This window comes from Cylas formicarius, unplaced genomic scaffold (genome assembly GCF_029955315.1).
Source record: "Cylas formicarius isolate icCylForm1 unplaced genomic scaffold, icCylForm1.1 PGA_scaffold_10__41_contigs__length_53128322, whole genome shotgun sequence".
Taxonomy (NCBI): Eukaryota; Metazoa; Arthropoda; class Insecta; order Coleoptera; family Brentidae; genus Cylas; species Cylas formicarius.
This window is the reverse complement of record NW_026844214.1, coordinates 51,481,551-51,506,979: the sequence shown is the minus strand read 5'-3', so window position 1 is coordinate 51,506,979 and position 25,429 is coordinate 51,481,551.

Here is a 25,429-nt window from a genome sequence, read left to right as displayed (position 1 = left end):
CTATTATGTGTTTTGATGTTTTATACTTTCTGTTGGTTTAATTTTTTTATTATAAATATTATTAGGGTTAGAGTTCTTAGTAGTTTCTCATTATTATGGTATAGAATTATTATTTGGAATGAATTTATAGGATTTTTTTGAATATTATTTTTAACCATACGAGTAAAATTATAAGTAGAAGCAACATTTTCACTTTTTTTTTCAGCATATGGCAAAAAAATAAGATGTATCTTTTTTGGTATAATTGCAAATTTTATTCAAGCAGTTATGGTAGTTAACGTTAACAATTTTAAGGAATTTATAACATTTTTCTAATAAATTATTTATTAGTAAAAAAAGAATATATATGACGTTTTGTGATATAAATTACCTATTCAATCAAATTATTGGCAGCTAATGTTAACAATTTTGATGTATTGACAACAGGTTGCTATTCAAATATTTTAGCTTGTTAAACACAGTAAAACATCGGCTCAATGGGCAAGAGTTGCATCGGGGGTAACCATACCAGCAAACAATGCTACGTAGTCTTGAAGAAAAATCAAAAAACAGCTGAATGAGTTGAATGAGGAGTATACCACTTTCAAAAACTGGGCAACCCCAATTTAAGATCATTTTTGACAAAATATAGTAAACTTAACATATCATTTATGTCATGATGTCATTTACAAGCAAACTGTAAAATTATTTTTATCTTGTGGTTGATGAAACAACTGCCGTAGTGCACACGCATTGATTTGCGTCTTAAGGGAAACCAACCAACAAGACCAGTTTCCGTTGGTTAATGATTTAATTAATCAAGTAAAAAAGTACTATTTTCTAACCCAGCAGAGAAAGAAAATTTGATATTTAAAAAAATATATACTTTTGTATCTTCAATATCGTAAAAAATATTTCAGTCGTTTTTACAGGCAATTTCGCTAGTTTCCAAACAAAACTGCATACGTTTACAGATAAAACAAACAATTTGCTCCTTGGAAAATTTGAAAAATAATGAATTGTTAATTGATTTTATAATTGCAAAGAATAGTTTGTATTTTACGAATTGTATGTTGTGCAAGTTGCTATTATCTGAATATATCAATGGTATTGTTGAATAACATTCTATTTAATACTTTGCCAGTGTAAGATTTTTATGTTTTGCAATTTTCTATCTAAGTATCAATGTCTATTAATAAAAAAAATTTAATACGATTTTTTCACAATTTATAGGATTTCTAAAGAACGGATTTAATTATGATTATATATGTCCATATGATAAAAATGCATATTTCGATTCCTTACAGAATTTGGCTGCTATGAAGTTAGAACTGATGCGTACTGTCATTTCTGCTTACGTCAAATTCCATAATTAACGTTTTTCAAAGCACACTACGATAGCTAAGAGCAAAAGTTTGGTTTCATTGTCGTCGAACCTCGTACAATAATGGGGAATCCTCAACAACAACAAAGCTGGCGGAAAACAAATCAATTGTTCTTTTATTCAATCAGATGATGTGTGAGTGTAGCGAAAAGGATCCGATTTTCCAAGAACCGAATAAAATCCGAATTGACCAGATGATTGCGCAACGCGACGCCCAGATGCATCAACGGTATTTCTTCAAAGGTTCTCTCTCGCCCGTTTTATTTAATTGCGGATCCGATTAGATTTTTATTAATTTGTACTTTCCGAAACCTCTACATACGTGTGCGATTGTTGCGATACGTTCGCTGGGATGTCCCCGTCTTGTTGAACGGGTGGAGCTCGATCGCGGCGTTGCCACGTTTACTCGTAATTCGTCAGATATTGGAAAATAGTTCCGCAAGTTGTCGCAAACGGTTTATACCGCAAGTGAACCCTATTAACTTTTTTATTTTTTATTAATTGATATATGCTAACAATATTAATAAACCGTCTATATTGGTAAAATTAGTTTTTTAGAAAATTTTTTAAATTTAAATTTATAATTTTACGTCATTGTGTTGCATACTTTATGAAAATATATAACACTTTAACATTAGTTCTTAATTTTAATTGTTGAGGTGTAATTTTTATTCTAATTTTCTGCAAAAAACACTATTACTTCCTCGTCGTTGTTGTATCAAACTTTTTGGCCAAAAACCTAACCACAATCATGCCTCAGCCACCATATTCACGGGATATGAACCCTTGCCACTTTTTCCAGTTCCCAAAGCTCAGGAAACTACTCAGATAGCACAGAATATCTCCAGTATATCCGGAAAATGTTCGATTTAAGTCGCATGTCTCGGAATATGTTCTTCGGATATATCTTAGCATATGTACTAAGGATAGAGCGTAAAATACAGCCCAGAGATATTCTCTGAATGGACAGCTTGCGGATTTACTGTATACGATATAGATAAAACGTTAAATTTTGAACAACTGAGAGGGAAAATACTTAGTTTTTTAGATTTGTGGTGTTTTGGAAGACATTTTATTGGCAACGTTTTTGTGCACATCTACATCGAACCGTTAAAATCAAAATAAATAAGAAATAAAAGTTCAGATTTTCACGAAATTATATATTTTGACATGACAATTATTTTGACAATGTAATATTTACAACTACCTGCTACTATATATACCGAAAAATAACCATAAAACCTTAATTAATGTTGTTGTGAGAATTTAAATTCAATAAAGGAGAGTTATGCAAATCTAATTGATCGTTAAGGAATACATTTGAATGTCTCATTTTGTTTTGTTTTTTATTTATATGGGACAAACAGGTAGATCCTTCAAGAAATGCATTAACGAACATAGAGCGTTTAAAAACAATAGATTAGATTCTAATTATGCTACACACTTAAACACAAAAAAAAACACATTTTTGACGAAAATTTTGATATTTTACATACAGCCACAAAAAGGAGAAAATTAAATTTATTGGAAGTCATGCAGATTAACAAAATGAGACATTCAAATGTATTGCTTAACAATCAATTAGATTTAAATACCTCTCCTTTATTGAACTAAAAATCTCACAACATTAATGAAGGTTTTATGGTCATTTTTCGGTATATATAGTAGCAGGTAGTTTGTAAATATTTCATTTGATAAAGACACGGTGTTATCGAAAGAATTGTCATATCAAAATATATAATTTCGTGAAAATCTGAACTTTTAGTTCTTTTTATTTTAATAAATAGATTTTCATCAAGTAAAAGCCACCTCAGTTCAATTTTTGAAAGAAAACGAAATCGGTTTCCTGGCTATTTGGTACTTCAAATTGCTTCTACGTTGCCGAATGTTCCCAAAACATTTATTATTATATTCTTTAGTTAAATTACATAAACAAGATTAGACCAGTCGGGTCTTATGTAACAGCTCCAGCAAAATTAGTAAATATTTTAAAGTTCCACACAGATTTTAGACCAAAATTTGCAATAAAAAATTCTTTTGAATTAATCAACAAAATTAAATATATCAAAATCCCTTCTAACGCAACACTATTGTCTTTTGATGTACAAAACTTATTTTCCAGTATTAAACCTATGGATGTGATAAATTTGGTAGATTTTACCCTCACTCGGCAACAGGTTAACTCATTGGTAAAACAAGATTTATTAGATTGCTTAATAGTATCTTTAGACCAAAATTATTTTCAATTTAATGGACAGATTTACATCTCTAAGGAAGGTTTGATTATGGGAAACCCACTTAGTCCTTTGTTAGCCGACATTTTTATGGATAATTTGGAAAATATCATACTAGAACATCCTTTAAGTAAAAGTTTTCTATGGTGGTATAGATACGTGGATGATATCTTTGCTTGCTTTGTTGGAACGTACAGACAATTGAATTCTTTTTTAAATTACATTAACTCATTACATAACCGAATAAAATTCACTATCGAGATTGAACAGGATAACTCTATTAATTTTTTAGACTTAACTATACGAAAACGCAAAACAAATTAGATTTTTCCATTTATCATAAACCTTCACACACGGACACAGTCATACATAACAGCTCAAATCACCCTTATGCACACAAAATGGCTGCATTTCACTCTTTTATACACAAACTTCTTAACAGACTCTCAACAGAAAATTACAACAAAGAACTTAATGTCATTAAACAAATTGCACTGAACAACGGCTACAATTCGTCTATTATAGATAAAATTATAATTAAAAAATAAATCCAGACAACAGTAAACTCTATCCGAAACCTAATACAGAACACGAACAATCTAAAACAAGTACATACATAGGAGAACCTATTGAGAAAGTTTCAAAACATTTGCCACAAAGTAGTTTAAAAATAGCTTTCAGAACTAGCAGAACAATACAAATTTTTTTTATATAGTATTAAAACGAAATGTCTAAAATCCCAAAAATCAGGTGTGTATAGGTTTAAATGCGGATCCTGTCCTAAAATTTATATTGGACAAACAGGTAGATCCTTCAAGAAACGTATTAACGTAAAAATAATATATTTGTTTAACAACACTGTTGGGCTGCAACCAATGACGCAACTACTCGCGGTCGTGCCGTGTCGGATTCGCTCGAGTCTCGTCGGCTTGGTCAAATTATATGCTGAACGAACCATTGTTTTGTAGTCTACCAACATCATGCCTTGTTTTTTTATTATTTTGCTAGGTCAATGAGATAGCAAGATCAAGCTGCGGCAACAAACTTGCAATGAAATTTAATTGCTGCCTAAAGAAAAAGGAGAAATTTTCACAATTGAAATTGGCCAAATTAATACTTGGTAAGTCGGTATTGTGTTTCTTAAAAATAAATAGAACGTTAATGTAATATAAATAAAGTATAGAAAATATAATTTAATAAAATATATATTATGGTGATTGCTTAGTTAACATTCTTTTAAGGAGTGATTGCTGGACCGAGTTAAGATAAAACTGACTTTTTTGTAACTTATATACTTTCTAGATTACATATCTTTTTTGATTCTAGACTTCTTTTCGTAGCTTATTGCTTAGTTTTTGAAAACAAAAATAAAATCCACTTCCTCTTCATGTTTTTTGAGCAGTTAAATGTAGTCATACGAAACTAAACCAATTTTTTATTTAAGTAACCAATGTTAGAGAAAATCCCTCAGAACAAAATTATATTTTGAATTAAATAGTATAGTTAGCATATTTTCTAGATACACCCCCCAAAAACAAAGCAGTAATTTTAGGAATCACCCTTCGTAAAGTACAATTTTCACATTAAACTGGTTTTTGGGTTAATTCATCAAAACGTTTTTCCTATTTTTTTAAGGCTTGTTTTCATGGTGACAGTTGGTACCATCACGCCCAGAAAAAACTAGCAAAATTTCTAGGTTGACAAAAAATATTGCATGAAAATAGGCCTTTACTGTCAAATTGAAGTCATATCTGTTCTAATTTTTTAGTGCCTACTCTCATGAAAGAGGTCTTACCGATGAGAGTTTAATGAGGTTTGTATTTAATGAAATGAAATGAAATACATCATTGTGGAGATTAGCATCTTTCAATAGAGTACTATCAGCGTTTTACTTAAAAGGAGCATGTAGGGATTTTTTAAATCTGTTTTTAAATATAAGATACCAGTCTCGTTCTTTTTAATTTTTTTATAACGTATATCTATATATATATATATATATATATATATATATATATATATATATATATATATATATATATATATTCTCACGTATTGATTCACGGATGGAAAAATGTGATGACACTATATTCCGGGATATCATCCGTTTGCTCGTTGAACTCCGACTGGAATCCTGCATCCGACTGGAATCCTGCAAATCCTGCATCCGACTGGAATCCTGCAGACGTTTCGCCAAAATCTCACTTGGCATCTTCAATGCTCGCGCTCCGAAAACACTTCGAAGTGTGTTCGAAGTTTCTCGGATCTTACATCGATGCCTTCCTAAAGTGGGACTACGACATAGATAGTGTTTGTAATAAACTGAACAAAACGTTTTTTGCAATGTTAACAATCAGAGATTCTTTCTTTGAAAAATCCTTGTTGACTACTACTCGTCTATTTCATATAATATCGTAAACTGGGGACAAGCGAGTGATGCGGAGAGGGTGTTCATTCCGCAAAAAAGGATACTTAGGTTGATTTTCAGACGGTCCCCGAGGCTACCCTGCAAAGATATATTTATAAAGTGTAAAATACTAACAGTGCCTTGCATATATTTATTTAAATTATTCATCATCGTTCATAAAAATGAAGGCTCTCACAAGGACCACACGGATGTCCACGGTTATAACATCCGAAACAGAGAACACCTTCTAAAGCCAAGACGGAACCACATGTTCTACAAAAAGTCGTTAAATTACGCAGGACCTTATTACTATAATTTGCTTCCTACAAGCATAAAAGCATTATCTACAAGACAATTTAAAAAGTGCATCAGAAAGCTTCTGTCAACCAATGCATTCTAGGACCTGAAAGAATTTGAAACATATATTTATTACAGGAGTGCCCTGATGAGTTTAGTGATATTTTCTCTACATTTTGTCAATATGTTTGTACTGTTTGTATATCCGTTTGTAACTATTCTATACTGTACTGTTAAATGTGTGTTATCGTATTGTTTATATACATAATTCAATGTATCTTTATACTACTCTATAATGTACTCGTTTCCTGACGAAACATCCACTGTATACATACTGGGCTTTGTGAATAAAACTATCTATCTATCTATCTATCTACTTTTATATCTACAATATAAAAAAAGTGTATATATAATAGGTTAATTCCATCACACGCGAGTACCAAATACTGGGATAGAATTTTTGTAGTCGTACAACCAACTGGACTACTGGACATTACCTTTCCAGTATTTTTCATATTCCATTGGATGTAACCTAATAAGTAAGGTCCACTGGTATATATATAAGATTCTATATGCTCACAGTCGGATATAGTAACGACGTCTCAACTAGTATAATTGGATATCAATAGTAACAAACGTATCTGATATACTGTGGACGTTCCAATTAGTAACATCGTATATCCTGGAGACGTCTTAAGCATGTCCCTTAGCTGAAACTAGGATATACGCTATGCCCTGTCAGATATCCCGAGGACGTTTTACGCACGTCCATGTGCTATTTGGGTCATGAAAGGAAGGTGGTTTGAAACTACTAAGGAGATAGAGGAAAAATCGCTAGAAGAACCCAAAGTTATATCAGAAGTGCTATAATAAATAATAAATAATTACTTTTTGATAAAAATTTTACTTACTTTTTGAACACACCTCGTATATCGTATAAGCTACTAAAACTTTAACTTTCTACTGACTCCAGTGTCGTAGTAAAAACAATTTAATTGAAGCTATGGTTTGGTAGGAAAAATGAAAACAATTATTTCCTTCCTCTTAAAATTACTAGTAAGAAAAATATCAATTTAATAAGAGCAGTGCAGATGATTCCGTCGAAGCAACAATTGGGGCTTATTTATTTCGGCTTACCCTAAAATAAATTGCCAATCAAAATGGAATACGAAAAGTTACCAAAAACACAATCGAATCAAAAACCGATTTGACGGAGACATTAAATTTTGATTAAAATGTTAAGCTTTCGAGTTTTTGTTAACGTTACGTTATTCATATCAGCGTTGTTGTATTCTGAAACTGAAGCTGAAGCACGACGACATAAAAAATTTGGGACCTATCGGATTTGGTCCGCAGTCATTTTCTTCGGGGAGAGAAAAACGCGATAGCTTAACGGAGCGTTTCCCAGGGCAAATACGAGGGCAGCGCAAAAATTTCCCGGCCTGAATATAAAAGAAACAAAGTAGAGTAACAATTTTTTTATTATTTTTCAATATAATCCCCCTTAACTTCAATACACTTATTACATCCCTTTATTAACAACTCAATCCCTTTAAAAAAATAATCTTTTGGTTTGTCTGCAAAATGAGGTAAAACAGCCTCTTTTAACTCAACTTCGTCGTTAAACCGAACTAACCAAACAAATAACAGTCGCTAGGGATCATATCTGGACTATAGGGAGGATGATCTATCTGTTGGAACCCACACTCTAAAATGGCAGCTTGTGCAACATCAGCAGTATGGACAGGTGCATTATCGTGCAAAAGATGCACGCCTCTGGTCAATTTTCCTCGATGCAGTCTCGCAATTTATGTAATATTGTTGCGTAATATTTACCATTTACAGTGGTATTAGTTTCTTTAAAATCTATCAAAAGAATTCCTTCACAGTCCCAAAAGTTCGTGGCCATCACCTTTTTTGTAGACTGGCAGACTCTGAATTTTCTTGAACACGACGCCACTCCATTGATTCTTTTTTCGATAGAGGGTCATAATAGAGAACCATAGTTTCATCTCCCGTCACAATAGTTTTTATCACAGGCTTCGGTTCCATCCCACAGTGTTCCAAAAAAGACCGCGCACAAACCTTATGCATACCTAAGTGATCATGCAGGAGTCGACGAACACTTGTACCAGAAAGCTTAGTAATTTCTGAGATTTCCTTGACCTTTAAACGTCGATCAGTCAATACCACTTCTTCCACAATCGCAACATTATCTTCCGTTATGACCTCCACTGGTCGACCTGTTCTTGAATCATCTTCAAGGGACTTCTGCCCCATTCGAAAACGTTTTGCCGATTCTTTCACTACAGAATACGAAGGAGAACTTTGGCCGTACACACTATACAGCTTTTCTTTAATAATTTTAGGTGCTAACCCTTCTTTTGTCAAAACTTTATGACTGCTCTATACTCAATTTGCGTTATGTGCGACATTTTTCGGATACGTCTTGTTTAAAATACTGTCAATAAAAAAACTATTTGACGCAAGACTTCAATTTTTTTTTCGCAGCCTACTAAGGTACATATTTAAAAGAAGACAAAGCTTTATCGTGATACTGGAGTTGCATCTATGTCAGGCTGGGAAATTTTGGCGCTAACCTCGTAAACTCCGGATCGGGCAAGTTACGGTTTCCGACAATCATTAGCAATCAATTAAAGTATAAATTGCAATAAACATTCGACGCGCAGAGCATCTGAGACGCCAAGCCGACCGACCTTCTCTCTTGACTGATGATTTCGACATCGCTCCGGCCTTTCTAACAGACAATAACAGTCTTAAATCAGACAGAGAACCTGCTCAACTACCTGTCCACCTAATTATTGTACCACATACGGCTTTGTCTCGATCAACCGTAGAATGCACACTACTTATTCATTGGTTATGTTTGCACAACAATCTGGCGGGATTGTTTTTAGTTATACGCGAAAAATAGGTAAGGTGGTAATTTTGTAGGTTCAAGCTTTGTAGAAGCTTAATTAATTGCTTTTTATATATATTTTTTTATTATACATGTAGTTTTGGATTGTTGCTTTTGTGTCACATGAGGAAGGGGTTTTAGTCAACTGTCTACTGTGATAACTTGCATTGTCCATTACAATAACGCTATTAGGGGGAATGTTTGGAACTAGGTTGTTTTTAAACCAACTTTCAAATAAATCAGCGGAGGTGTCTTCATGGTAATCCAGAGAATAATCTTTAATATTTTTCGCAGACAGAGAAAGTCCGTTTGGAATCCAACCATCTTTAGAGCCAGCATGCAAAATAGTTATTCTTTTACCTCTTTTTGATGGCGCGTTTGTTTTACACTTATCAGTTGAGTCAATCCAAGCCTTTTCCGGGGTATCATAAGTGTCGAACCAGGTTTCATCCAAGTAAATAATTGGCCTTTGTTGTTCTCTGTAAATCCTAATTTTTTGTAGATATTCCAGTCGCCATTTCCGAATTCTAAAAGATTCCATTAAAACTTGCCCGTTGTTGATTAGTAATAAACTTAAACTAAGTAGTATACCAAACCAAAGAATATTAAACACAGGTAGGTATAAAATTACTTCCTATTACTTACCACAATTTTACATGAATTTAAATTCCGAAATTTTAATTAATAATCCTGTTGCATTCTATGTTAATGACCACCCTTGGATAATCCCTTCAAAAGCAATTGGTCACTTTCTTATATCTATGAACAGACCATACAACCCGCACATGACGGAAATGAGATGGAGAAATACGAAACCGTAAGTACCATTTTGTTTTGCCCCTCCGATACCTCTGTACAAGGTCACTTGAAGGGATAGTTTAGGGCTCCCATTGCACGCGATTAGGTTAAGAAAAAGAGAGGACAAATCACTCAAAATTTAGTTCTTGTTCTGCTACAGAAGCCTGAAAAACTGCTAATTAAGTGTAACATAGATCCAGTACTGATTAAGATAGCAATAAACTGTCAAATAGAAATTAATGGAGAAAAATTCTTCAACGATGCAAACATCCAGTTCACAGAAATGAACGCAATGAAAGTCCTGGATACTCCCAGTATTTCAAAAATAAATATTGACGACATATACCAGATAAGAGACTTAGCAGAAAAATAACTCCCATGGAACCAGTGCAAGAAGAAACAAGTACGTTCCAAATAATTCTTCTTATTTCTAATTTTGGTTTTCATCCGTAAGAAGCTCTTCTAGGAAAAGGGACGAAAATCGAAAAAATCTCCTTTACTTTCGCAAGTTAAGGAGGGAGGAGTTATGTGCCTCAAACTGCAGACGAAGCCCGAAGCTAAGCGAATATAACGCCCTATGTATTCGATTGTCGTATTGTAAAATTGTTCTTAATCATTCCGGCCTTTGTATCGACTAGTCCGAATAAAACTTTATTTTGCTTTCTGTATAAATAAATATTCTTAAAAACGCTCTCGGGAAATTTGAACATTTAAGTACATGGAAAAATGTACGGCAAAAATTCATCGCGAACATTTTACTAAAAAAAATAAAATAAAATTATTCTATATGGACATATTGCTTACATATTGCTATACAGGGTGTATAAATAGTGTAGCAAAGAAATATATCTCGTTCAGTATTTGTTTTACAGAAAAAATGTTAAATACAATAATCATAGATACATATACAGAGTGTTTTAAAAAGCCAAAAAAAAAAACGTTTGAACTTTTGAGATGTAACATGTATTTTTTTAATATCTGTAATACAACTTCAGATATTTTAATGAAATTTGGCACAAATGTACTATGTATCACACCAGTGGCGGGCGTACCGAATTTCACCTCTATATGTTAGCAGATGGTACGCTACTGATTTCTTAAAAAAAAATTTTCTCACAATCTCCAATCGTTTCTAAAGAAATTTAATTTCTAGATTTTTTTAATTCGATGTACGGTTTTTGCCTAAAAAAATAAAAACCTCTTCTCTGCTTAACAATATCGTTAATACGACAACAAGCAGAGAAGTTAGTTTTTAATTTTAAGTGAAAGCCACGCAACGGACTAAGCAAAATTAAGAGATCAAATTTGCTTATAAATGAATGCCAATGTCTACTAAACTACACTACACTGGTTAAATCGAGAACTTTTATTGTGTAAAAGTAAATATCTAATTTTAAGTTATCAACTAGTGTCCTTCAGAAGAAAAAAAATAGAAGTCTATTCTATTCACTTTTACAGTTTTAATGAAATAACAAACAAACAAAAAACCCCACCTACCATGAATAATTTTTAACAAAATTGTGTGTTAGTAAATTAATAACAACCATTTTGAAAAAATCCTTGAACATGGATACTGGATAAGTTAATTTTTCAAAAAAAACTTCCACAGGCTACTGTAATACGAACTTCTGGATTCCTCTTGCGTCAGTTTTTGCTGAGTCGAACTTGTTGCCGTTTCGCCAATTATCCTTGTTGGCTTCTTCAGAGCTTGACTAAAACAGTTTCAGGATGATGGATGATTGGCGAAACATTAACAAGTTCGACTAAGCAAAAACCGAAGCAGGAGAAACCCAGAAGAATTGTAAAAGTTTTATTCTGAGCCATGATTACGGTTTCATGAAGGCCATGGCCGATAAGATCCTTGGTTTGATCTATCCATTTTTTGGGTGACCTTCCGCGCGGCCGTCTTCCTTCTACCTTTCGTTCGACTATTAGTAGTTGCAGCGAGTCCGTTCTTCTTGGAATATGGCCAATGAATCTTAGAAAGCTTCGATTTATCGTCTTTGACAGATTTAGTTCAGTATTTAGTTCTTGAAGAACGGACTCATTTGTACGGTGGGCCGTCCAGGGTATCCGTAACAGCCGTCTGTACGCCCATATTTATCAGATATTGTTGCTGGTAAGGCTTTTAGGTATTTTCGTAATTCCAGAAAACTGACAGTATTATCAGATAACCAAGGTTTGGATTTTATCTCCGTCTTTCCAGGTCTACAGCTTTTTTTGAAAATTTCATTTATCCAAGCTTTAGTATCATTCCACATTTCTTGTACATCATCTTTTTGTCTAGGCATTTCGAGTACTATCATTATTTTCTCAGTAGAGGGTATTGGACACCTTGTCGTCTTGTTTACTTTCACTGTCCTTAGTTTGCGATGAAAGCTTGCCACTAAGAGTTTATGATCTGATCCACATTCCATGCCAGGTCTTGTTTTAACATTGGTGATAGAGGACCGCCATCTACAGCTTATTAAGATATAATCAATTTGATTTTTCGTTTTTTGATCGGGCGATGTCCACGTCGAGAGTCGTCTAGGGTGGTGTTTAAACATGGTGTTTGCGATAGTGAGATTGTTGTCTATTGCAAAGTGAATTAGTCTCTCTCCTCGAGAATTTCTGTCTCCAAGCCCATACCTACCCAGGACACTCTGTAAGTTTCTGGTCTTTCCAACCTTTGCATTGAAATTGCCTAGGATGACTAAGCTCTCTTTTTTTGGTGTGACTGAAACTAATTGCTCTATTTCCTGGTAAATATCCTCCACTTGTTGGTCGTCTGCGTCAGTTGTTGGCATATACACCTGAATGAGATGCATGTTAGTAGGCTTTGTGCGGACAGTAACTTTAACAATGCGGCCGTTGATTGTTTGGTAGCTTTCCACGTATTTGGCCATTCGTTTATTGATCACTATGGCCAATCCATTTTGGCTTACATTGTCTGAGCCTGGCACGAAGATCTGATGGTCATTAGTTGTGAAATGTCCCTTACCTCTCCAGTGGGTTTCTGTCAACTTGGATTTTTGGGGAAGCTTAATATTTTTTCCAGGAGCTCTAGCTGCAGACAGAGCCTGGTCACCCACATCTGTCTGCTCGGTCACTAATTTCACACTTGTTGGCCTGAACCCAATCAAGCGCCGGTCGCTACTCGGATCGCATGGCACACGCATACTATTATTACCTTTTAACATCATAAGTGTTCATGGAATATCCCGACATAATCTTAAATCTTAAATACGTATCTTGTGGACACGGGCTGAAAAGAATGATCCCTTCTGCTTTCAGTCTGGTATCTTCTACTTGAAACGTTCTTGTGTGTCTCATTTTGAAAAGTGATTTGTGTCTGTGTGTGAAAACTAACTTCCATATGTCGTGGATAGAGTGCTGTCGTTAGTTGACTTTGGATGATCAAGTGGTAAATGGGGGTCCACACATGGTCTTACTCAAATGTTACTTTACTTACCGACTAATCCACTAGTTTTTAATTGCAGCTTATAGCACGTAGTATTTAAATTGTCTGATACATTACATACCATTTTTCCGTGTATTAGTTTTTGAGTACATTTTTGCAAAACAATACGAATACATTCACTGACACGATCGTTAGAATTGACAAACGTCAAAATTCGGCAAAAGTGACTCGAATCCGTGGGGCAAGAAACCCACGTGGTAGATTTACGCTTCCCGCACTCTAGATCTTTGTATGATTGGGTATTTTGGGAGTAGAAAAAAACTATTATTACGATTTTTTTCTTCTTTATTTATATTTACATATAGGTCAAGAATTATAGGATTTCTGAAGAACTGTGAGAAAGTTTTGGTTACACGCTTACTCTGAGTCTTCTGCTTCATAACATCGCCACTATATTTCCAACCAAATACTACGAATACCGATATAGAGGACAATTTTGGAACATTTAAGTTTTCTTTACCACCTCCATCGGTGGTGGTCCAGTCAGTAAATTGAGCAATTAATTCAGTACCGTAGCAATATAATTCACAACACAAAGTCGGCTCCGCCTGACAGTGAAACCGGTGCGGTGTTGCCGGCGCACTGATTAGAATCGATGGATCGCATCCATTGTTCTACGTGGGAACTTGAAACCGATTTGGCCGAGCAATTTAGTAATAGTGCGATATGAACTTTCATATCTACGTCCATAGAGGAACATTTGTTTTGGGCTTCGCCAGACGAGAGCCGACTGCATACTTCTTTGTTGATAGTGATAGTGATAATTAGTGAATCTGAGTAATTTTGAGTTACAGGGTGGTAACATTTTCAAAAATAAAGTATTTTTTTTAATATCTGTAATTCTGTAAAGTTGGCACACATGTACTATGTATCAAGAGGCATTACTTAGTGCGCCAAAGTTTTTTTTTAAATACACCAGTGGCGGGCGTAAGGAATTTCTCTTGCATATTTGGTAGATATTGATGGTACGCCACTGATTCCTCCTGACCCATTTTGTCCACATTCTATGATTTTTTTTGTCACATCTAGGAAATATTTTTGCACATCCATTTATAAATTTTATTATTATCTCTACTAAAGGACATGAAACTGTAGAAATCGCTAATTTATGTGTAAAACAAAGATTTTATATATGACTTCCAAAGTTAACAAAAGCGGTACATAAATTTGAATCACATTTTCAAGTAAATCCAAAATAGTAAAAAAAAATATTTTGCAGAAAACATACATTGGAAATGCAATACTGATTATGCTTTATTTTTTGAAAATATTTACTGGTACGTGAATGCACCACTGGTGGAAACAAAACTTTGTTATTGCAAGTCTAGACAAGTCAGCGCATGTAGAATAAACATCCAACAATTAGCGTGTTCTTTAGTATTAGTTTGTGCCTCGTGCAGTGAACGTTACAGTTCGCAAAATATGGCATTTCCGAAGTATTTCACTCAAAAGGAGTTAGAGCCGGCTATGGAGGAGATCGTGATGGATGAGGACAATAACAATAAAATTCGTAAGTATTATTTGGATTTATATATTCTTATGTAATGTAGCATTCCATTCCTTGTAAATTTATGTAAAATATTTACAGAGCATATTGTCGCGGTCTATATTCGACCCGACATGGATACCTTGACTGACGAAGAAGATATGAATGATAACATAAATCTACAAGAGTTAGGGGAAAATATCACCAAAAATGAAACCGGGTGTTACCAGTGGGTGCGCTCACGCACCATAAAAAATTATGCGTTTTTTTGTATCAAATCAGGTTCTATTTGAAAAACAATATTCATTTATATATATATATATATATATATATATATATATATATATATATATATATATATATATAAATATTACAGTATTCTGGCAACGGAAAATGTAAAAATATGGTTTATAAATTGGTGCCATCTAAAGTCAACTAACGACAGCACTGTATCCACGACATATGGAAGTTAGTTTTCACACACAGACACAATTCACTTTTCAAAATGAGACACACCAGAATGTTTCAAGTAGAAGATACCAAACTGAAAGCAGAAGGGATCATTCTTTTCAGCCCGTGTCCACAAGATACGTATTTAAGATGTTAGATGTTGAGAGTAGGATATATATATATATATATATATATATATATATATATATATATATATATATATATATATATATATATATATATATATATATATATATATATGCCCCAAAACATTATTTAATGTTTTTTCCCAGCGGTTCGTTTACGCACCAGTATTTTTTGGTATGTTTCGATTTTTTTTTTGGCTCATGTAACATATTCTTAAGTGCAACAAAATAAATAATTTCAGAGCAAAAATGTCTTCTTCTTTAAAGCACGGGATAATATGGGATAAAATAAAAATTATTTCTACAATCTCCACTCATTTCTCATTTTTATTTTTTTTATTTTTTGTCAATCCGATGGGAGATTTCTTCCTTAAGTGATTGTCTATCGGTTTTACTAAAATACTTCAAAAAAACAAAGTAAGAATACGAAGTACGTAAACTCTGAGCAATATTGTTGAAATCTGTATAATTATTTCTTATCATGGTAGTGGGTTGTGTCTGTAAGAATTATTAATTCTGCTGAATTCAGTTTTTCGCATATGGTGTTTAAAATATCCCGGCATTGTTATTTTAAAAAAGAATGTTCGAATTTAGTAATGAGGCGTTTTCATGTCATTAAAATATCTCAAGTGGTATTAAAAAAACATATTTTATTTTTGGACCACCCTGTATCTCAAAAGTTTAGGACATATGAAGATTTCTTTTTAAAATGGACCCCAAAAACGAATCATTATTGACGTTGAATTAGAAAATACCCTGTATTTTACAGTAAAAATAAAAACTTCCAACTGTCAAACACGAAAAACAAATTTACACGGTACTGACTCATTCATCCACGATACTGACAAAATAAATTTCACTTCTAGAATCGTATAAACTATTTGCGTCAATTTATCAGCTCCATGTTGTAAACGGTACTCACTACTTTCAACATGTAAACGCATAATAAATCTCAAGGAAGATGGCGCTCGAGTCATATAAATTCAAATTCAAAATTTTCGTTAAATTTTAAAGTTAGTGAACCAGAACTCAGTGTTAACTTAAAACATTAACCAAAAAAGCGTCATTTTTTTTTAGAAATAAGAATTTATTAGGCAATTAGTTTAAACCATTTATTGCGGCAAACAAATTAATAATTTGTGGATATATTATTATTAATATTATATAAAAAAATATGATGAAATATGCTCATGATCATCTAATTTATACAAAAATTTCTGTATTTGATTATTAGTTAATTAGTTAAATATCGCATCAGAGCGTATGGTGAGTACTGTAAAAAAAATGGAGCACAGTTAAAAAGCTTTTTCACCCTCTTACTTAATAAATATATTAGCAGCTAATGCTCTGAAACAAAATAAAACCTCTTTTCAGTTGTGGCATAGAAGAAAGCCACTGGTAAAGTATTTAAAAGTTTTTGCTTCAACTGTTAGACAGACAAAACTTTAAGAAAAGTCATGAAAAGGCATTTTGGTTGATTATGAACCATATGGGTGTAATGTGTGGGAAGTGGATTCGCATGAGTGATTGGTATGAGTGAATGAGACTATTTTTTTAAAAACCAGGCATAGGTCTTAGGAGGAAGGGGTTCACTTTCAAAATCCACAATCTGAGTCTCATAAGTCTGACAGTGAAAGACCAGATGCTTTTAAATCGGAAGCTGTAAAAACAGAGAAAAGTGTATCTGGAGCAGAAACTGATATTTGTGACTGTGAAAAACCAGATGATATTAAATCGAGAGCTGTCAAATCAGTTATAGGTAACTTTGGAGCCGAAGCTGCTATTTGTGACAATCAAAAACCACCAGATGATATTAAATCGAGAGCTGTCAAATTAGTTATATGTAACTCTGGAGCACAAACTGATATTGATTGCCGTGATTGTGTTAAATATGGAGCTGTCAAATCAGTTATAGGTAACTCTGGAGCCGAAGCTGCTATTTGTGACAATCAAAAACCACCAGATGATATTAAATCGAGAGCTGTCAAATTAGTTATATGTAACTCTGGAGCACAAACTGATATTGATTGCCGTGATTGTGTTAAATCTGGAGCTGTCAAATCAGTTATAGGTAACTCTGGAGCCGAAGCTGCTATTTGTGACAATCAAAAACCACCAGATGATATTAAATCGAGAGCTGTCAAATTAGTTATATGTAACTCTGGAGCACAAACTGATATTGATTGCCGTGATTGTGTTAAATCTGGAGCTGTCAAATCAGTTATAGGTAACTCTGGAGCCGAAGCTGCTATTTGTGACAATCAAAAACCACCAGATGATATTAAATCGAGAGCTGTCAAATTAGTTATATGTAACTCTGGAGCACAAACTGATATTGATTGCCGTGATTGTGTTAAATATGGAGCTGTCAAATCAGTTATAGGTAACTCTGGAGCCGAAGCTGCTATTTGTGACAATCAAAAACCACCAGATGATATTAAATCGAGAGCTGTCAAATTAGTTATATGTAACTCTGGAGCACAAACTGATATTGATTGCCGTGATTGTGTTAAATCTGGAGCTGTCAAATCAGTTATAGGTAACTCTGGAGCCGAAGCTGCTATTTGTGACAATCAAAAACCACCAGATGATATTAAATCGAGAGCTGTCAAATTAGTTATATGTAACTCTGGAGCACAAACTGATATTGATTGCCGTGATTGTGTTAAATCTGGAGCTGTCAAATCAGTTATAGGTAACTCTGGAGCCGAAGCTGCTATTTGTGACAATCAAAAACCACCAGATGATATTAAATCGAGAGCTGTCAAATTAGTTATATGTAACTCTGGAGCACAAACTGATATTGATTGCCGTGATTGTGTTAAATCTGGAGCTGTCAAATCAGTCATAGGTAACTCTGGAGCCGAAGCTGCTATTTGTGACAATCAAAAACCACCAGATGATATTAAATCGAGAGCTGTCAAATTAGTTATATGTAACTCTGGAGCACAAACTGATATTGATTGCCGTGGTTGTGTTAAATATGGAGCTGTCAAATCAGTTATAGGTAACTCTGGAGCCGAAGCTGCTATTTGTGACAATCAAAAACCACCAGATGATATTAAATCGAGAGCTGTCAAATTAGTTATATGTAACTCTGGAGCACAAACTGATATTGATTGCCGTGATTGTGTTAAATCTGGAGCTGTCAAATCAGTTATAGGTAACTCTGGAGCCGAAGCTGCTATTTGTGACAATCAAAAACCACCAGATGATATTAAATCGAGAGCTGTCAAATTAGTTATATGTAACTCTGGAGCACAAACTGATATTGATTGCCGTGGTTGTGTTAAATCTGGGGCTGTCAAATCAGTTATAGGTAACTCTGGAGCCGAAGCTGCTATTTGTGACAATCAAAAACCACCAGATGATATTAAATCGAGAACTGTCAAATTAGTTATATGTAACTCTGGAGCACAAACTGATATTGATTGCCGTGATTGTGTTAAATCTGGAGCTGTCAAATCAGTTATAGGTAACTCTGGAGCCGAAACTGCTATTTGTGACAATGAAAAAGCAGATGATATTAAATCGAGAGTTGTCAAATCAGTTATAGGTAAAATTTTTCCCTATCCTAGATATGAAATTAATATTTTTAGAAAATTTATTCATTATATGATCGGCATATGTATAAAACCTCAAATTTCAATAAAATATTCCAACCAAATATTTAATTTCGCTTTCATGAATCAATTTTTTATAGGTGATATAAATATTTACATCAAAATTTAATTTATTCAATTTATGTCCATTTTACCACTTTCTCACCTACAATAAAAATCATTTTGTCATTCGCAAATAACCACTTTACTATCATCAAAAATATTTACATTATCGTTTGTCTATATAAGAAACAATAAAAGTTCGAAAACTGCCCCTGAGGAACACCATGCTCTACAGTTACGCAATCAGATAAACAAGTTTTATATTTCGTTGTTGATACCCTATTTGTTAAATACGAACAATACCATTTATTAGCTGTTCCCCCAATACCCATTTTGTACAACTTAACAGCCTATTTCTACTTATTGTCCTAAAAGCACGCTTAAAATCCAAAAATACCTCCTCCATTCATGTTTAGATCGAAAGCCCGGCTGGTTTGGAACTAAAATATTGGTTTCGTCACAACAACTTTGCAGCTGCTGTTTCACCACACGCTCAAGAACCATCTCATAAACTGAAACGGCATTAATTGGCCTGAATTCTTGACATTGGTTGGCTTTGGGAACCTTCTTTGCGAACCAGATTAGGAGAACTAACTTATGGGGTTGACCTGACGGCTCAGTCTTGGTTTTCGCGTAACAATTTATTTTTAAATGATCACCAAACATAAAAACTTTTAACTTCCACCCATGTATCTCTCAGTAAAGGGTTACTTATATATTATATATATTGAGCAGCAACTCAGAATTAAATTTTAAGGATTGTGCCATAAAATATTTCAAAAATTCTTTGCCTCCATGAAAGCTTTATTTAATGAGAGACATATTTTAAATAAACAACTGAAACAAAGTTTGTGTGGACCTTTGGTACGCATTTGCATACAATTTAAAGCTCTTTAAGGTTGTAGCATCACCTCTTGACTGTCCTTGATTATATGAGGATCTTGATAGGTTTTCTTTGTGGTGCAGACAGAACAATTTGACTCTTAATACAAACAAGTGCAAAATTGTAAGCTTTAGCAGATCCGAAAATCCAGTAACTTTCATTTATCTAGTTAAAGATCTTAGAGTGTGGCTCGATTTGGAGCTCACATTTACATATTCGATTGCTTGGGTTTGTTTTTCGAACTTTGAAGGGTTTTGAGAACATCTTTACTTATAGGGAGCTGAACTGTGCGCTTGTGCGTTCAATTTTAGAGCATGCTAGCTGTGTCTGGCAACCATACTATGCAATTCACAAGGAAAAAATAGACCGTGTGCAGCGTAAGTTCCTTAGAGGGATAGGTTTTAAATTGGGAATGTTATTTGAGGAAATAAATTACGAGGAGATCTCGTATTAATGCAAGAAATAAGGCTCTTTTTAACATTGATTTTCATAGGGTCAACTATTGCATTCACTCGCCTATGAATCGAATGTGCAAGCTGACTAATATTTTACTATCAAATAACTAGCGTATTGATTTATTTTCTGACTCTCTCGGTAGTTTTAGTTGTAAAGTAAAGAAGATTGTTTTTAATGAACCGGCCGCCTCGTAAACTTGGTAGTATAGCAATTGTAAGTGTTGTTATTACTCGATTGACATGTGTAGGTACTAATTTTCTTATTTTTCTTAGGTTAAACTATATTGTACATTTTTCAAAGAAACTTCCACAAGCTATTATAATACTTTTTACAAAATATCTGCTGAGTCGAACTTACTGACGTTTCGCCAATTATCCTTGTTGGCTTCTTCGGAGCTTAATTTGGCCAAACGTCATCAATTTCGACGCAGGAGGAATCCAGAAGTTTTGTAAAAAGTATATTGTAAATGCTAAATGCGTCAATAAAATTTTAATTTTAATTTTAATTTAATTAAACCTATAATTTCAATTGTCCTTGTTTATCTATGCTGTTTTATTTATGCAAATTAACATACTACATAATTTAAGGTGGATCAAAAAACGATTTTTTTCGGATCTGACACTCAAAAGTTGCTAGTACTTACCACACATATGAGCTCTTAATATTAATGGGAATGTTATCCATTATAGTTTTGCATTTTCGATTTAGTTTCATATATAAAAATAATAATAACTTATCAAGAATAGATCGTTAAGCCAATTTTACCATGAATTTAATGAAAAATAATTGAATAAATTTTGTATTATGTGGAAAAAACTAACTGCACTGGAGTATAGTTACAGAAATCGCCGATATATCGGAAACACTTGGCAACGTCGACGCGCTACGTGGGGAGACTACGGCCGGTAGATCGCTTTAATATTCAGGCCGCGTCTTCGCTAAAACACTAAAAAGTGGGCGATCATTGATGCGTGAACCCAACTGCGGGATCCGCAACTTGTTTGAGCGATTTACGATTTTCGTTCACGATATCTTGATACCGAACTTTCCTCCTGTCGATAGATTGAGTGTTCGGTCTGTGTATACACATACGTGGGGGTCATTCGCCGCAGGGCCTCGGAGAAACGGGGCACGAAGATGTTGGTCCTCGTTAAAAGCTGTTATAGATATCCGCGGTAGTATGGACTGGCGGTACCCGTGGTCCTTTACGCGGTGTTTGGTTATTAACAAGACTGCTTTCGAAAAATCGTAGCTGGGCGGGGAATTTCGTAGCGCGTATTTTGAAAAGAAGCCGCTTCGTGGTTTCTTGTCGTAGAGAGACGCATTTTAGTTACAGATAAAAGCAGAGCTAATCTAAAAGGGGCCCCAGAACCAAGGGTCATGAGGATGAATGAATGGTGTCGCGATAAAGGAATACAATTAAATAAATCTACGTCAATGGCTATGGAAATAGTCACAAAAAATACTTGATTGATTCCAGTACTCTTCGCCAATTAGAGGGACGTTCTATAGAAAACGTGGAGGCTACTAAGTTTCTCGGTGTGCACCTTGGCAACAAACTTACATGGAATCATCATATCGACAACATATTGCCCAAATTAACCCGTTTTGTCCCAGTGGCGTGTTAATGCACCACCTATTCAATGATTTTTTTTGTCACATTCAGGATTATTATTATTATTATTATCACTACTAAAGGACATAAAACAGTAGAAATCGCTAATTTATGTCTAATAGAAAGATCTTTATATGACTTCAAAAGTTAACAAAAGTGAAATTTGTATAACATTTTCAAGTAAATACAAAATAGTAAAAAAAAATATTTTGGATTTGCATTGCAATTTTTGTTACACCCCAGAAAACATACATTGGAAATACTATATTGATTATGATTTATTTCTTGAAAATATTTACTGGTGCGCGAATGCGCCATTGGTTTTATCTGTGAAACAAACGTGTTTTTTCGTATTAGTTTGTGCTTTGTGCAGTGAACGTTACAGTTCGTAAAATATGGCATTTCCCAGGTATTTGACTCGAAAGGAATTAAAGGCGGCTATGGAGGAGATCGTGATGGATGAGGACAATAGCAATGAAAGTCGTAAGTATTATATGGATTTACGTATTCTTATGTATAAAATTATGCTAAAAATAACGTGCAAAAATATTTACAGGACATTTTGATGCCTTCTATATTCCACCGGACATGGATACCTTGACTGACGAAGAAGATATGAACGATAACATAAATCTACAAGGACAACAAAACCCAAGGTATTTTGGCCTGAAAGTATATAGCATAGCTTTAAACTTCTATAAGTGCTTCGAAGAAACTGATAGTTTATCTGTGTTTAAGAAAAGAACTAAGGTGTAGTGATGTAACGTGCTTAATATACCCATATATGTGTTATATGTAGCATCGAAAAGCCAAATAAATATCTATCAATCTATTGTTTTTCTATCGTGCTCCTGCGGACCACTATGGAACTTTCGCAAAATCGATGTAACTTGATTGTGCATACACCGTGTATAAACCGTCTTGCACGTCTCGCTGATAAATATTAAAATTTCTTTCAAATATATATGATATGATATATTTTCAAAATTTTTCGCGCACCCTGTATGATAGATGAAAGCTGGAAATCTCTCTCGACACGGTTTACGATACTGTTGAAATCAAATTATCGCATCTTTAACAGTTTTTCATTTGTCCCCAATAATTTACCCACAAAAACGGATTTTTTTTGGATATTTTAGATTTTTTGCCCATAAACGACACACCCTGTATATAATTATAGCCCTGGATCTCCCACGTTTCCTGGTATATGATTTTTTCCAATAGAGTAGTGGTATTCAAGAAAATAGTTGTTTTCTGAAACCACGCAGTACGTCGTAAGAGTAAATGGCGTCATCGCGTCTAGATTGTGATTTTCATTTGGATTTTTTCAAATATCTCGAACAGCGTATATGATAGATGAAAACCGGAAATACAAAAATTGTAGCCCTTGACACGGTCTATAACACCGTTTAAACCAATTAACCATATATTCTACAAATTTTGATTTACGGCAAATAATTTACTGTGGAAAACAACCATTTTCAGGGTCCTTTATATTTTTGTCAATAATTGAAAAACCCTGTAAATTATCGAGAAAATGCTTAAAATTAAAGTTATAGTACCGGATATTTCGCGTCTGTTGGTTCAAGAATTTTGCCGATCGGATTAATAGTTTTTGAGGAAATTTTTTTTTTGGACGGTAAAATAACCAAAAAAAAAACGGTCTATAACATCGTTTAAACCAATTAGCCATATATTCTACAAACTTTGATTTACGGCAAATAATTTACTGTGGAAAAGAATCATTTTCAGGGTATTTTATATGTTTCTCAATGTTTGAAAAACTCTGTAAATAATCGAAAAAATGCTTAAAATTAAAGTTATAGTACCGGATATTTCGCGTCTTTTGGGATTAATAGTTTTTGAGGAAATATTTCTTTTTTGACGGCAAAATAGCCAAAAAAAAAATTTCAATTTAAAAAAAGTACTTGGTTACTTGGTGACGTTTACTCACTGCTAAATTTGAAGTTGATATCTAGAAATGTAGGACACTTCACCCATTTCTTATATAGCACGGAATATCGAGAACACCTTGTACAATACGTGAAACCCTTAAATACAAAGGTTTTAGCTGTGTATGGGGGCAATATCGCAAAGTAAAAGAAAGTGACATCTGAATCACATTCTTAAAGTTATAGCCAATTTTCGATGATAGCGGCACCCATTTTTCAGTTTTTTTGAATTTACATTTTTGAAAAATTGTCAAGAATAAAAGTTTACGGAGCCGTATCTTCTCGACCCCCTTGCGCAGTCTATTTTCAAAAGGTTCCGTCACGGGGCAAAGCTGCTTATATGTGCAGAATATGAGGTCGATTTCTTCACCACCACAGTTCGTGCACACAACGAAGCACCTTAGCTCTGCTTTTCTGCATCCGCAAGCTTGTCGACAACCTTTCTTGTCTTCCTTCCATCCCCATTGATCTATATTTTGTTCATTATGTATTCTCAATTATCTTATTATTTTGAGTCCAATAATTTGATAATTCCAAACCAGTTGGATTTAGAAAGGGCGGTCAACCACCGAAGCCCTATTACGTATGGTCGCTGGCATAGTTCAGGGCTTTGAGGGGGCTGAGCACTTCAACGCTCTGTGACATCTCCAAGGCCTTTGACTGTGTCAGTCATTCAATTTTAATTAACGTCAACTTTTTGATACGACGATTGAAAAATTTAATCGGAGAGGATTATCTAGTCTCGAGCTATATACTGTGGAGAAACTCAATAAATTCCACAAAAATTTTTCGTATGCAACGCTGGATATAGAGACCATTGTCAACCGCCGTATCAGAACCCTAAGGCCACTGCCCTCACACGGTATTAGAAATTCATAACTTAAAAAAAATGTTTTCAGTTCACTCAGATAATCATAAATACCCCACTTTCTCCTCAAATTTATTTCGAACTGGGAAGTTTAAATACACTAAAAGCATGAAAAATTCTCTAGACTTTGGTTTATGCAACTTGATTCCGAATCAAGTCACAAACTTGCTATTTATTTTTTTTTTAATAAAATCTTTGTTTTTGTATTGTTTTTATTCTGTAGGGGGACTACAAAAAGAAGAAAAAATCCTACAGACGTTTCGCCAAGATCTCAATTGGCATCTTCAATGCTCGCGCTCCAAAAACACTTCGAACACTGGGAGGTTGTCGGCGGTGCGCGCGGTATTTATACTCTGCGCCGGAGGTGGTAACGGTGCTGTTGTGCGAGAGGGGAGACGGCTCCGCCCCCCGAATTGTCGTGTCGTTAAT